At 38.8% G+C, this 16,207-nt stretch overlaps 1 protein-coding gene and 1 long non-coding RNA gene across 4 annotated transcripts in view; one reads left to right on the plus strand and one right to left on the minus strand.

Annotated features, from left to right (window-relative positions):
• Nucleotides 1-16,207, plus strand: part of LOC123866054 — a 64,659-nt gene that overhangs the window by 26,445 nt on the left and 22,007 nt on the right. Inside the window, exon 2 of the long non-coding RNA XR_006796110.1 lies at nucleotides 15,184-15,195. This is a non-coding gene — a long non-coding RNA (uncharacterized LOC123866054). The remainder of the gene's footprint in view (nucleotides 1-15,183; nucleotides 15,196-16,207) is intronic.
• Nucleotides 1-16,207, minus strand: part of LOC123866038 (zinc finger protein jing homolog) — a 207,626-nt gene that overhangs the window by 24,428 nt on the left and 166,991 nt on the right. The gene's annotated exons all lie outside the window — the stretch shown is intronic.

The following is a 16,207-nucleotide window of genomic DNA, read 5'->3' on the forward strand; positions in this document are numbered from 1 at the left end:
TACCAATATTATATTTATACAGGTGGTCACTGATCACACAAGAAATTCATCCTGAGAGCATTCATTTGGTTAACTCATTTTGGGATCTTTTCTTGGATAAATAATCCAGGTAAAATATTTGTGTATTAACCAAATTCTAATGCATATATGCATAATGTATCTAGTGCCTATTGTTATAAGGTTTATTTTTGGTGGAAAGGTGGTTGAATAATGTGTTTCCATGTGCGGGTGGGACTGGGGCGTTGGCGAGCTTCCAAGGGTGCACCCTCGTTTCTCGCCCTTCGCTTATCGCTAAGCTACGCGCACACACTATGCGTTTCAACGAAGAAGAGTCATATTTAAAACGTATAAAATTGTATCAAGATTTCTTTAATGTTCTACTTAGTTTATTTACTCAGTTAATTCTCAAATTTTGTTAGTTTTTTTTTTTTTTTTTTTTTAATTATAATAATGTGTGAAAATATTACAATAAAACTTAAAGCTAGCCTTATCTAATTACTGTACAAATCATGCCCGCGTGGAATGGTGCCAAGAATACTGGCTGCATTTCCGCGTTGGACAGCCAGGCTGATCCGTTGCGCAAAAAATGAGCCAGCCCTTCTGTCACCCGATGAGGCTATTAAACGCGGTGAAATGTCTCGTAAAAATTTCTTTGCACTAAGACTCCATGGCCCCAGGGTCTCCACGGCAAACGGAACAAAAATGTAACTCTCAATAAGAGAGGCATACTTGCGCCGCTTGCCGTTTTCAGCCATTTCTGCTGCGGCTCCCGGTCTTGATACTGTCTCCCTGATATGACACGGGGCCAATGTGTCAACGCACGTTGCGTCCCACATTAGCGCCCGTCCCCGTTCCCAGGGAACCAGCGTCAATCCATCAGGTCTCTTGCCATCATCCCGACTAATCCCTGCCGGCTCAATGAGCGCAGGAACGTCTATGGTGGCAAGAGCCCTTTTGATCGTGTCGTTAAGAGAGCCATGCCTAAATAGCCTACCAGCGCTCCTTTGGCAAGAGAGTCCGTGAATTCCAAATTTATCAACCTCTTTTCCACACGGACATCTGTGCTGATGGCACAGCGGTGTTCCCAATCTGAGACCTAGAGCCACACGAAAACTTTCATTATCTAAAAGGGTGCCGAGATTTTTAGATGGCAAGGCATGAAGCCAATACCCAGATTCCTTTTCCGATAATGCTAGGAGCCTGGCTTGATCTCTGTCACTTGTAAGATTTTGCAGCAAATTTGAATGTGTCAGCTGAACCAATGGCAAATCCCAAAGTTTTTGTGTAGAACGTTCCTTTGGAATATCGACATTGGGACATCTGACCTTCCAACTCTCTAGGGCCTCTGTGGCATAGGTCAATGATATTGAATTTGATTTGAGAATTTGAGAGCTAAGCTCTCTTATACTATGCACAGAGGACAGAAAAGCTGGAAGAGCTACACTGGAAATTTTCCTCACGCCGATGCCACCGTACTTGACCGGTAAAGTAGCTTGGTTCCAGGAGTGCTCATCAAAAGTTAAATTTAGAATTTGTTCTAGTGTACTTTTAAGGGTGGCATCCATATTATCGAGTAGTCCAGGAAATTTCCAAATTGGGCTCGCGCGAAGGATATAAATTAATTTAGGTACGAAAAGGCAATATTTTAGGATCGAAAATGCAATGTGAGAATTTAGAGCGCCCAATTTGTCGGTATTAGCCGAAAATGTTCTAATTTTTTGATCCAAAAGTGGTTGTATGGATTCATTATAAAGAGGAGCACCAAGGAGGCAAAGTGAATGTTTATCGAGTATCTTAATGCTAGGGGTAATTTCGTTAAATAAATCAGAGGCCAATCGTATTCTATCTTGCGACAGTTTTTCTGTGAAAAACAATTCGCATTTCGAAAAATTTAGTTCTAAACCAATTTTGCCAAACTGTTGCTTAATATGGTTAAGATCTTTTAGAACGTCATCCACGTTGCCCCCAATGGTTCCATCATCAAGATACCATATGTTAAATTTAGATGTTAAATTTGAAATATGGTTATGGATCCCTAAGCTGAACAGGGCCGGACCTAAAGGATCCCCCTGCTGAACGCCTACAGAAGACTTAATATCGCTATCTCCAAAAAATAATTTTGAAGCTGAGCTGTAACATTGCCAGACATATGGATAAATTTCAGGAAGTTGCGTTGAGACTTCGGTCAGCAAAGTTGCCCTGTCCAAAGAATTAAAGGCATTCTTTACATCTACTTTCAGCAGTACTTCAACCTCGCCATTCGCTAAGAATGTACGAGCCGAATGAACTGCTGCTTCACAACCTCCTTTACTGCCGAATCCAACTTGAATAGGTTGGAATTTATCCTTTAGGGTAGAGACTATGTGTTTACACGCTAATTTTGACGCCAAACGGCGAAACGTACAACCAACAGCGATGGGACGGATGCCGCCATCTTTCTTATTAAAAGCACAAAGCCTCGCACCATAAAGGAATGGTAAAAAGGATGAATTTACCTCGCCAGATAACATGAGATTACAAAGTCTGGTAATGTCGCTCAGTAGCGCCCTGCCGGCGTCCCCAGCAGTAACTCCCACAAGATCCTTAAGATGTTGTGGCGTTATGCCGTCCATGCCGCCAGCAGAGCCACTAGAAAACGACATTATCGCAGCGTAAGTATCTTCGTCCTTTATCTGTAAGTGAGAAGTGTTAGAAGGTGGGTCTGGCAGCAAAGAATCGATATTTGGTAAAGGATGCTTTTCACGTAAAGCTTCTAGCGTTATATCATTGAATGGAGCTAGTGTATCATTAGAAAACAAAATGCGGGCAGCGTTTTTAAGATCCCCATCCATAACTTTGTTTTCCACAATTTTCTTCAAATTATAATTTTGTGTACGAAAAGAGCAGTCAGGAATTGGAAAAACGCGATTAGCCAAACTATTTTTTTTTAATTTACTACATAACGACCCGCTTTCTGTTTTATTTACATAGAAATGTCTGTATGCGAAAAAAAAGAGGTTTTGCCAATCCAAAAGTGAATTTGATAGTACATTTTGGATAGTATGCGATAAGGATCTAGCTAACGATATCCTAGCTCCTCGGGGAATGCGTTTTACTAATGGGATATTTTGACTATATTTGGATAATACAATTTCAAATGGTACCTGGTTATCGCTTCCTGATTGGGTTTGATCGCACATTAAATTTGGGCATGTAAGAGGCCGTGTAGGCGGTCCGTGACAACGTGCGATGTGAATATTAAGGCCTTTGCGACCCTTAAACCGCCTGCCATCGCTACAGTGGGAGCATTCTAGGTATTCACCTTGAGAAGCACTGGGGTTCATACTTCAAAACACGTAAAAAGAAAAACACTAAAACACTACACAATAGCGTCTATAAGCGCGCGGAGCCCCGACTGCGGCAACCAGGAAGCCCGCAGAGCAGGCGCTGCCCGTTGAGGCCCCTGAAACAAAAAGTGCTGTTAGTATCGCATATCAAAGGTGAAAATAATACCACGGGGTATTTCGCGAATAAGAGCCAATTTGATGCCAATATTACTCCAAAATAACCGCGCCAAATATTAAATAAATAAAAATTTTGAAACGAGACAATTTTTCTCATTGACATCTCATTGACATCAATAAAAGTTAGTTTTTAATCAAATAAAAAAGTAAGTAAAGTTTAAATCATTTTCGTTGCTAATGGGCATGAGTACCTTCCCCAATAAGTATATGAATGTGATGTTAAACTTGTACTAAAGATTTATTCATAGCTCTACTGACTATTCGTAGGTAATAATTAAATTTCGTTAGTTTTCTTTAATATGATGGAAATAGTAAAATTTTATTGGCAATGGTATTCTCAATTGTAACACATAGTAACTATAAGATCTTACACTCCCCTTCCAACACTTCGTAAGACAAGCTTTGTCTCTAATTGACCCAATTTTTGAAGTCTCATTTTTTAAAAGCACGTACGAAATTTCAAAAGGGGGAATCATAATTAAATGTCAAAGGTCGTTAATCCGATTTAAGATCATAATTCAGACGTTAAGCTTATCTATAAAACTTGACATTTTATTCGTTTTTAATTATTGAGTAATTACCGAATACCTAATTGGGATTATAATAAAAACAGGGAGTGAAAGAGAGTGTAATTAATAAAAAACATCAAGCCTAGGCAGAGGAAATCAATGGAGCTAGTTTTAGTATTAGCAATTAACTTATGCCAGTATCCCAGGAACTCGGAATTATCTAACACCGTGTATATTAATTAACCCTAGACGTCTATCTGTCAAACTTAATCTGAGCGTATCTTTAACAGACTTCAAAAAAGGAAGAGGTTTTTTATTTTCTTTTTGGCCATATTTAGGTACAGGTGAGGTTAAGTAAATAAAGTAACATACCTACAAACATAAAAATACTTAGTGAAACATAGAGTAAAGCAAGGAAGAACCCCTGACCTAGGAAACTAAAGTTAATCTGATGCAAGTGATATGAATGGACGCGTACTATTAAGAGCTTATCGGCATCTGTAGATACAGTAGGTACTCGAAGCTGTGCGTATCACTCACTAGGTATCTGAGAGTATTTTTTGCGAGCGGAAAGCAAAAGTGGCCGTATGTAGGTGAGACGCGCTGCAAGGTCGCGCGGGCGCCGATTTCGGCCAACGACCCCGCGCCGATGCTACATTGTAATCTTGGCAGACTCGATACATCGCGTCTTTCGCATTTACATTCAACGAAAGTATTTATTGTGAACATGTATTTACTTTGCTCAGTCACAATATAAATAACTTTCCTTCTTCTTATTGTTGGTACAGGTTCAACTTGAGAGAAAAGATCCACTTGAAACTTCATACCCAGCGAACTAAGAATTACAATTTTAGTAAATTTATCTTTACTACTCTGTAACTTTGCAAATAATATACGTTCTCATTTAGGCTGAAAGAATGACAATCTCGAACTACGTGAAAAATCCGTCATGGATACCACCGGCCACTGATGACGGAGCACATAGTTCAAGTTAACAATTACATAAGCGACAATACGTGTTTAGAGCATAACATCGAAGGCAATAGGGCATTTCTTGAAAAACTATCAGTAACACTACAAAAGCGGTTTTTTAAGCGTATTTAGTAGATATTTTGTATGACAAGGAGACCCCTACTAAGAAGAATTTTCAGATGTTCGTCCTAAGCATAACCGTAGCGGGCCAACTTATATAAAAAAATAAAGAACTTCAGTGTAGAAGTAGAGCTAACCTGCAAAGTTACGTTAACCGTAAACAATGAGAAGGGCGCGCCACACGGCGAGATGTTATCAGATGACAAATTAACACTCGCAGACCACACAACCTGCTCGCCTGTCGTGACTGCCAACTAACGAAATGGGGCCTCCAAGTCATTACTGTTACAATTAACGTTACATGAAGTCCGCACGCGACAAGAAACTATAAATAAGGCATGAGAAACTTGTCTCTAAAATAGGATATAATATAATGTTTTATTTTAGTGTTCAGGATCTAATCGATCTATCGTGTCGATAATATAGTGCACAGAATGATTAAAGCTGAAGACTTATTGGATGCTTTTTACGAGCTTCTTGGATGATATCCGAGGCTTCATTCGCGTGGGTATAAGTTTTTATAATCCCACAGGAACTCTTTGATTTTCCGGGATGAAAAGTAGTGTATGTGTTAACTCAGGGTACCTATTAGGGATTCTCCATTCCAAATTCAGCCAAATCCGTCCAGTAGTTTTTGCCTGAAATAGTAACAAACATACACACAAATTTTCACCTTTATAATATTAGATTGGTGTGATAGTGTGATGTGATTTTCACGGGTACGGAAATAGCTTGAATCTGGAAGACATGTCTTTATATCACGCAAAATCAAAGCGTTTTCATCGTATTTTTTAAAAGCCTAAATCCAAAGAAATCGCCGCACCATCTAGTTTAAGTTAAATGCGCGAGCATTTCATTCATACAAACGCATTAGGTAGGAACACAAGGTAGCAAACAAACGTGATAACACGTGAGTAAGCTGACGTAATTAAACCACTCCGTTACTATGTATTGGAAACTCCGTAATAGCGCTCGAGCGTCACGCCAATTATCGGAAAATCTATGCAGTTTTACTTGGAATATCAACACAATTGAATTACGTAGTCAGTCGCACGGTTTGTCTAGCGTTTTCCTCTATAGGATTTCCCAATACTACTAAGATGACTAAAAAAAGAGATAAAAAAGAGATAAATTAATGACTAGGAACTCCATATTATTAGTTTTATATAGAAAAGTGCCGTATTTGGGCAAATATTATACGTCTACAATATCACACCTTACAAGCTTTTGGAACCCATAAACTCTAGGTATTTGCCAATTTTCGAGTTTGCTTAATTTTTGTACTTTAAATATACTCCTAGCGGTGCTGCCACATAGCGGTCATTTTAAGTATTTAGCATCAAATGACGTTATTAGAATAGAATAGAATAGAATAAAATTTATTCGTTGAAACCGACACATAAACATAGTATTACAAATAAAGACGCTTATACAAAACTAAAAATAAAAAATATAAAAATAAAAAATATAAACCCTAAAATATAAAATTTAAAATATAAAACTTAAAAACTAACTTAACTTAAACAGTATATTATGTATGTATTATGTGTCGTGCCAACGAAACGGCCCGAACTATTGAAATGCTGTCTACTGAAATTTTGATGGTGAAGCCGGTGAAGCATGGTTTTTTTGACAATATTTGACTCCGTGACGTCGGTGTCAGCAAACTCTACATGTTTTTTAATAAACAAGAGCGCAAAGTTTGATACAAAACATCCTAATTTTCAATTCTGGATCGATTTTTCTGGCCAAAATCCCGTCTCAGCGAGTCTCAATCTACAGCACACAATAAAACATAGTTTTTACGAGGATCTCAAAGCTCCAAGCACATCAGATGCATCAAACGCCCCTCGGTTACGGGCCGCCGCCGCCGCCCGCTGCGCCGGCCGATAATGAGTGGGCGTACAAAAGCGCAAATGATACGTCACGCGCACATGTCCTGTACTGATGGCGTCCTTTGATTATTTATTCCGCCTAGACCAAGGGTGCACATATAAATCACAATAAAGATGGCCCCCTTTGTACCTACATATAGTGCATAAAATTTGAGAAAAGACGCAATATTTGCTTGGTGTGTCATGTCAAAAGTGCAATTTTAGTCATTAATCTAAGGGTAAACCGTACTTTTGACATTACAGTGGACATATAGCAAATATGTCGAGTTTTTTTTAAACATAGGTACAGTCTAATGTTTAACATCTTTATTAGGTATTTACATTTTCGTGTATAATATTTTACTTTACTTTACATTCTTCTTCTTCTTTCTTAGCCCTTGTTAATCGATTGTTGAATATAGGCCTCCTCCTTAGAATAAAAACCACCAGGGCCTCCTCATTACTCATTACTTTACATAACAATTAACAATCTACATTTTAAAAAGATTTGTAACGATCTCTACATACAAGTACTAGAATTAGAAAGCACTAGACGTTGCGCCAACGAACAACTAGATGTCGCCACGCAAACGGTAAACACGCTAATATCAGGTTTGGACTTGCTGGCGTAACCGGAAGTTGTTCCTCTTTTTGCTACAGTTGAGTATGTATCACCTTCAATCAAGAAACAATTAACGATCCTTAGAAACTGCAATATCCTGTAGTTAGCGCTAGGCTTATTATGGTCGTAACCCATATAATATGTAGTAACAAAAATCGAGCGTCGAAAAAATATCTACGAAAGAAAATCGGTATCGGAGCATAATATTTGGAAACTGTATCCCCCGCAAAAACACAAATCTTAAACAAAAAGTATGAAAAGGCATCCAATTAAAACAAAGCCACAACTGTTGGGGTCGCAGAATGGAATATTATTTCGTTTCGAGCTGGAAATTGATCATCGTGTCGGAGCGCCCGGGGACTCCAATCCCTGTCAAATTTCGCTTGGGGTTTTGTCGGAATGGGCACCCCACCCCATATGCGATTTGAGACTTTGAGTAATTGTGTTATTTTTATAATAGAGTCACTGTTATTACTGCTAGTTTTTCTAACAGTTAATTTGATGTGGTAACTAAGCAATAATAATGTTTTCGTTTAATTCTTTTAATATTATTCATACAAGACTATAGGTATTTTTAAAAACAAAAAATTGTTCTATTAAATTTTTTAACTTAGCTGCCTTTTAAATACCTGTGTAAATTTTAGCCCGTTCGGCCGCACTCACAGTCAGATGTGTTCGAAACTAGTCGGACATACTCCGACAAACACCTGGGTTCATGTATTTATTATTATATTAAGTCATATATAAACACACACACGTAAAATAAAAATAAAAAATAGGACTATCTCGAATGAACAAAAAGTAATGTCCCTCTACACGGGTAGCAGAAATCCCGCGGCGCTACCCGCGTCCCACTGTGCGGACTGCGGACCGTGGGACGGCCGTTATTCCATACTTATTGATATCTACTATTGGAGATTTTCAACGCACCATTTAAAATCAATTTCTGAAGATAAAGGTATTTATACCTACGAACGCCTATCTATTCAAGGCATTCCTACCTATTCATGTTGTACAAAATACTATACCTAATTCTTTTTCAGTACCTGCATGAATGTTATGTAATTGTTGAGTTTTGTGTAGAAGTTGACTCGAAGAAAGTTTTCTTTAGGGCTGTCTTCTTCTTTTCTTTGGATAAATAGACAGCAATACTCGGTCTCTGTTTACCCAAAGATAATTTGACCGAGTTTAAAAATGGATTTACATTTAACACGGGTCGATTTTCTCTGCACGACTGTAAATCGACCATGTAAATATCAATTAGATAAAGTTGCAGATTAAAAATCGTAAGAGACAATCCGTGACTGAACAACGACGTGACAATCCGTGTGAAGATATCGACCCGTGGAAATCCAGCTTGACCAAGATTTTCTTATTTGGTTACCTTCACTGTTCAGGCAAGTAATATTTAATTGCTTAAAAACACAGCTCCGAAAAGTTAGAGGCGCGTGCCCGGTTGAACCCCCGACCTGCGGAATAAAAGCCTGACGTCCTAACCACTGGATCTACAATGGATGGTACTTAAATCTAACAAAGATTCCTATTTCCAAGAGGGTAGAAAAATACCGCCATTACGCGTCCCAGCCTTGTCCCAATGCAAGATAACAAGCCGAAAGAGTCATAAGATAGGGATTTGTGGAGACTGTCCGGTCTTAGGCTTTTCGCCCCAGATTAGTGTAGAAAATTGACAATATGGGACACTTCCATGAGGAGAAAACCAACCAAAAACTCTGGAAAAAGGAATGATAAAGTTTCGTGTCGTTTTCCGTCTAGTACAGTCATTTGGTGCTCAAAAAGGGGGTTACCTGGAAATCCGGGAGTTTTGAAAATTGTAGGTTTTATAGATTTCGACGTGCACTTTCCGAATTTTCATTTTTCCACCTCGTAAAAAAACCGCGCCACTCACTCTACCACATGGTGGCCTGGAAATGAATTATTTGGGCAAAACGAGTGTTGGAGTAGACTTTGCGGCACTCGTACGTGTGAAGGAGCAACATGAAACATACAAAAGACAGGCAAAGGTGGACATTGCTGGAAGCGGCTTAGATGTCTAGAGGTACGCTGATAGCTAAAAGGACTAAATAATAGGATAATGACAGGATAATTGTACTAAATAAATTCTATACAAACAAAAAAATATTTAAAAACTATCAGCAATAAAGGCCTAATAAATATAAATGTAAAAATTTCAGAGCCAAACTACGTTTGTTTGGAGCGCACGAATAAACACATCTTATGTATTGTATTCTGTATTATAGCGATAAAACCTCAAGGGCAGATTTATAAAATCTGGAAAATAACGAAACAAAACAGCTAATCTTAAAGTTAAAGTAAGCGTTCCAAGCTTGCGTCAAGGTTCAAACGCGAGTCGAAATTCTTCCTCGATATGAAATCAAAACAACAACAAGGTCTAACATCCAATACTCGACGGAATCGTAACGTTATGTCACCGGCGTAACATTTACGTCGGTGCCCATTCATTAGCCTGAAAGGAAGTCGCCTCGCGTGAGAATCGTGTCAGGGCGAGGGAGGCGACCTCCCCTTCTCACTGCGCGAGCCTCCCTCGGACCACCCCGCGATTATTATGCTAAGTGTCTGACGGTTATCGGCGGGGTGAGTTTTTCGCGCATCTGCTATTTATTTATACCATTTTATACGCTTTATATTCATGGGATTGAGTAACGCAGCTCTCCCGTACCAAGGCGACTGCCTTACACTTCATTACGCCGAGCTGCAAGTTTCTTTGTGCTGCTAAATTTGTATTCCCGTTCTTATGCAATCGGAATACGGTTGCGATTACGGAGAAGAAAAAAAATAGGTTAGTAGGCGCACCCCGCGTGACGCTCTACCAAACGCCGCGCCCGTTCGATTGAATTTTATGCGAAGTTTCTTTTACAATTGCTCTTAGATAACATCATAAAGGGATTTTCGACGAAATAAAAAGATGTCTTTTGTTGTATGGGGGGAAGTAACTAACTTAGAAAAGTGTTAACTCAAGCAAGAAAAACAGCAGAAAACAGGTGTTAAAAATCTAATCTATCTAGATGGAACACCTTGCTGAAACTCAATTTCCTGCTCAGATGGCAGCGTGGCCGTTAAACCGATAGTTTAGTACGGATCGCAAACATGTCTTCGGCTGCGGAAATTTCAAAATGTCACTTCCTAGCTGCAAGCTACGGACGCTCCGGTGCAAAATTCAGCTCGAATCCAATCACCGCCGACAAAATGTAAATTTGAATCGTTTATTGCAATTTCAGCGCGCGAAAAATTTTCCGTCTACTGAATTGTAGGAGCTTCCACATTCTCTTTATTTTAACAGTCGGTAGATACCTACATTTAAAAAATATAAGAAAATCTTTATTCAATTTATCATCCTGTTGACCCAATCGATGTCATGAAATCACAAAAATACATTGGGTATTTTTAACGCAATTGCCAAAACCAAAAATAATAATGAAACAAAGTTGAAATATCCAGTAAAGCAATCAAAGAAAAAAACGGGCCATTCCGAAAAAAAAAAGTTTGCAGACTGTAATTCGATTTTGTCCTACCTTACTTACCTTAACTTACCTTATGAGTACGTATCATACTAATTTTGTCAGCTTCATACAAGACAAGATTTTTGTCCGAAATGACCAATCTAGTGCGTAATACATAAAGGCATAGAGGTCGTCGAGGAAAATAGACGCAAGCTGAAGTGCCGGAGTCATAAAGGCATAAAATAATGTTTAATATATCCAGTAACTTTATGTTAATATTAATATCACACTTCACACTAATATTATAAAGGCGAAAGTTTGTATGTGTGTGTGTGTGTGTGTGTATGTTTGTTACTCCTTCACGCAAAAACTACACGGGCATCAGCTAGTTCATAATAATTTCGTATCATCAATCTATCAATACAAATACAAAATGTCGCAATAGTGGTCATCGAGGAAAAGGAACTCAAGCCGCATGTCTAATATGAACAATAGGTATATCGAGTAACTTAATATTAATAAAAGTCAATGTAATTTCGTAAAGTAAAGAACAATGAAAGCGCCGATCGGCAAACTGAAGACGTTGAAACAGCAGGAACCGCTCTTCCGTTCGCGTCTGGCCAGGAAATAGACGAATCCACACAAACCGTTTTGTTCCCAGCCGCCGATATCCGACGGGAACTGTTTTTGAAACGACGTTAGCCTAACTGGATTTCACTTCGGCGTCACTCGATAAGCGAATTTGATTTTGAATCGTTAAGGAGTTTCTGCATTGTTAAAATTGATGAGATGTATGAATAGCTTGAAGTTGAACGTTCAAAATGACGAAGAAAAGATTTTTAGTACTACGTACAGCTCAAAATACCGGACACAACGGGGTGACGTATGATGACGTATAATGACGTACCTAGATATCCGCTAAGAAAGGATTTTTGAAAATTCAACCCCTTACAAGTTAAATAGAGGTTTGACCACGGTTTGACTTAAACATAACATAAGCTAGTTGTAAATAAAGTACCATTTCATATTTAAGACACAGCGAATGATTTCCATTTTTATAAGATAGTGCTGTAGGAAAATTTTATTTTGTTATATGGAAACAAACCATTAATAGGTTTACAAATATATGAATAATTTTCCTACAGCAAAATACAAATTTCCTATTGCCTCGGAGATGTATAAAGCAACGTTTAACAAAGGTATCCGTCAGCTCAGGTAGGTAGACTATAAAATCGGCATCTGTGCAACACCCACTATTCCCAAACAAAGCAGCTTCGTCATTGGGAGTTCATTCACACAGCAGCCGTCCGCTTGACCTGCCGCGCGTTGAGGACGTGTGTTTTATAATGGCGTCCCTTGCGATTAGAATACAATGCAATGACACGTTCGCATCCTCGTCGCCGGAGGAGGAACGTAGGAATTGGGAATGCGACGTGCGTGGTGGCTGCGTGAGTTCCTGCCCGAGAACCGGCGCCGACCTGCTCTGGTCTGCACACAGCTATTGTTTGTAACATGAGCTTTTATCACATGACGAAGCGTGAAATCTTTCTTGTAAGACAATGGCGCCTAAACTAGAGACAGGCTGGGCTCGCTTGGATGTTGTTCAGATGCTAGTCACATACTGAAACTGAGGATTCTCTCCGATGAGGGAGGGTGTTCTGAAGTCTGGACGCGAATAATAGCTCTCGAAGTTCCAATGAGCCAGCAGAATTTTGAATTGATTCCAAACTCAAATATACCAGGCAGCAACGAATGACGTAGTAGACAGAGACCGTATATCTCTACATTACTCAAGAAATATATCCCTTAATCACATGAGAGAGAGAGAGAGGAAATATTTGAGAGTTTATGCGATAGAAAAAGAAGTGTTTATTTAATTGTAGGCTGCAGCGCTGAGCGAGCTGAATTGCACTTTATTGTGTCGTAGCAAGAGTTTTTATTTAAACATATTTGTGGATAGATCCCTCTCAGTATTACAGGTTAGGTAGAAACATGCAGCTGTAGCAGACATGCCATGGTGAGATGGATTAACGAAATGGCGATTGACAGAGGAATGATGGACGATAGATTTTGGTAGTGACGTCGCGTCGATCAATCAATCTTAAAATGAAATCGGGACAGCAACCAGACCTTGAATTGCTTCAGTTTACTTCCCAATGGAACAAAGCAAATAAAGCAAATAAAATCAAAAAACTCGTTGTTGTAATGAAAACAATTTGTCGGCTATAAATCAAAGATTCTTTACTGCTCTCTGGATGCTTGCCACTTGCTTAACTTTTGGTTAAATTGGTGTCAAAATGCGACGAAATTAGGCGGGGATATTTTCAATTAAGCGCACCAATCGTCTGGGTCGCCTGCCGGTCTCGGACGAGGTGTCGGCGGAGTTTCGGCCGCGGCAGTGCACGGAGCGCATAACACGATTTAAATCCAATCTCGCCCGCGCACGCTCCATTTCCGAATCCCGAACGAGCGACACTCAAATTCATAACATTTTCTTACGTTAAATCTAAATGCAACTTTAAAATGTCCTGTTTTTGTCTATGACATCACACTAATATTATAAAGGAGAAAGTTTGTATGTGTGTGTGTGTGCGTGTGTGTGTGTGTATGTTTGTTACTCCTTCACGCAAAAACTACTGGACGGATTGGGCTGAAATTTAGAATGGAGATAGATTATACCCTGGATTAGCACATAGACTGCTTTTTATCCTGGAAAATCAAAGAGTTCCCACGGGAATTTAAAAAAACCTACATCCACGCGAACGAAGTCGCGGGTATCAGCTAGTAATTTTATATGCGCAACTTGATACACGAAAGGATAATAATTCACACTTCATATTACCACCCTATATGTAACGTCTTTACAAAGTTTGGTGTCTATTCCTTATGACTTAAGAGGTATTGTACCAAACTTCAAGAGTTCAAGCTATTTCAGCTTGGCTTGAGGACGTAATATGTACGCTTGATACGCTTACATCTTGATAGACAAACGGAGTCACCCTATTTTAGCGTTTTTCCAAAGTTTAGTGTCTACTAAGTACTTATGATGTGTAGTACCAATCTTCAAGAGTTTTTTTTTTTATTCATTATAGGTAAACGCTTGACCACAATCACACCTGATGGAAAGTGATGATGTGGTCTAAGATGGGACGTGTTTACCTAGAAGGTGCCTATTCACTCTTGTTTTAAAGATACCCGGATTGTAATTGGTAGGAAGCTATTTCCGTTTCAGGACGTTCAAAAAACGCTATGGCCTGTGTTTGTAACTATGTTTATGGCTAGCTTACATTTTTTTTATAAGTAATATGTGCCGCATCAACATTTACCATCAGATCGTATAATGAATGCGACCTGAAAAAATCCTTATAACTTTTTATTCCTCAATCAATTTATCTTTGCGTCGCAACTTATTCTTTAATAGTCGCTATGTTTAACCAGATAGATCAATAAAACCATAATAGGAACAGCTATGCACGGCTGGCCTTTCAAACGATACCCTGCGCCATATTAGAGGGTCGGCTTTACATAAAAACCCTTTGAATCAATAATGCACATTACTAGCAAACAGCAATAGATGGTATGGTCAGATATGCTTGCGTGTACGACAAAAAGAATAGTCGCTTTGCCGCATACCATTCCCAACAGTGCAATACTGGCAACATAACGCATTTTGCACTGCATTTTATAGCTTGCTTTTTGGTGCAGAAAAAGCGGTTTTCGGTAGTTTTTTTGAATCTTTATATTTTGCCGGAGCTTAATCTGTTCAGTAAAAACTTGAACGTAGGAAACTCAAACCAAAAGGTGTAAAACTGAGCAACAGAGCATAATTTCAAGGACTTTCATAGTAGTTAGGTTAGATGCAATCTTACAGCTGAAATTAATAAAAGCAGTCTTATACTATCTATGTATCTATTTGTCGATTATTTAGAGCGCAATTGTTACTAACCGACTTCGAAAAAGGAGGAGGTTCTCAATTCGTCGGAATCTTTTTTTTTGTCAACAAAGACCATACTATTTTGACAGTCGCTAAGTACCTACTGATTTATTAATTTCAGCCATAATACAGTAAGGCTAAGCTATAGAGAAGACTTTGACTTTGCTCAGATTTTACTTATAGTTAAAACAAGACCTGTCTCTCTCACATAAATCCGTCCATTTTAACGCTGCTGTTAGTAGGTCTGTACGCTTATGACAAATTTCTATCACTACATATACGTAAATCTGTCTTTTTTTTACTATCTTAAGTCTGAGCAAAGACAGAAATAAGTAAAGTACCTACGCTTTGTAGGTCTCTAGCTATTACGTACCTACTACCTACCTAGTTAGAATAGGTGCACTACCACCGCCGGTAGATTTTAACGATAAACATATTGACATTCTTTGAATTCATAAATTTTACATTCGCTGCGAAGTCAGGATAACGGTAATGTTTGATTCAAAGAGAATGCTTTGATGTAATCTTGATTTATTCAAGTGGTAATTTTGCAAACCACTTTGTACCACTTATAACATAATAAATCAATGATGCCTTAATCAAATTCAAAGGGAACCTTAAGCAAACACATCGTTATAAGGACCACTTATTAAATACACTAATGGTCATAACCTCTCAAGATGAAAATTAAGTAGGTACAGTGTAAACTCATCATTGCTAAGGTTCATTTTGTTTACGCTGTTACTCTTTTACTCTCTGTTTAAAACAAAAACTTTTACTTTATAACGCAGTAAAATGCCCGGTCCCTTCAATTTTTAAAAAACTAAGAGTTCCCACGGGATTTCGAAAAACCTAAATTCACGCGGACGCAGTCGCGGGCTTTGGCTAGTAGTTTATAGATTTCGCAGTCATTGCACTGTATCTGTACACTGCATGTATTGGTAGGTAAGTGCGTGTCCATATCGCCCCGCCCGCCCGCGGCTTATCTGGGCTAACAAACAATTATTGCTGTGGCCGTCCGCCACGCTGTCCGATAGCGATAACCTACCTACCGAGCATAGCGTACATCCAACACAAACATGCAATACATTTTCGTTAATTAACCATATTGAATTTTTTATCAATAAAGCTATTAGAGCGCTTACACAACGCTGCGGTGCGGCGACGCATCGCAAATACCTATGACGGAGAACA

The sequence above is a fragment of the Maniola jurtina genome, chromosome 6 (genome assembly GCF_905333055.1).
Source record: "Maniola jurtina chromosome 6, ilManJurt1.1, whole genome shotgun sequence".
Classification (NCBI taxonomy): domain Eukaryota; kingdom Metazoa; phylum Arthropoda; class Insecta; order Lepidoptera; family Nymphalidae; genus Maniola; species Maniola jurtina.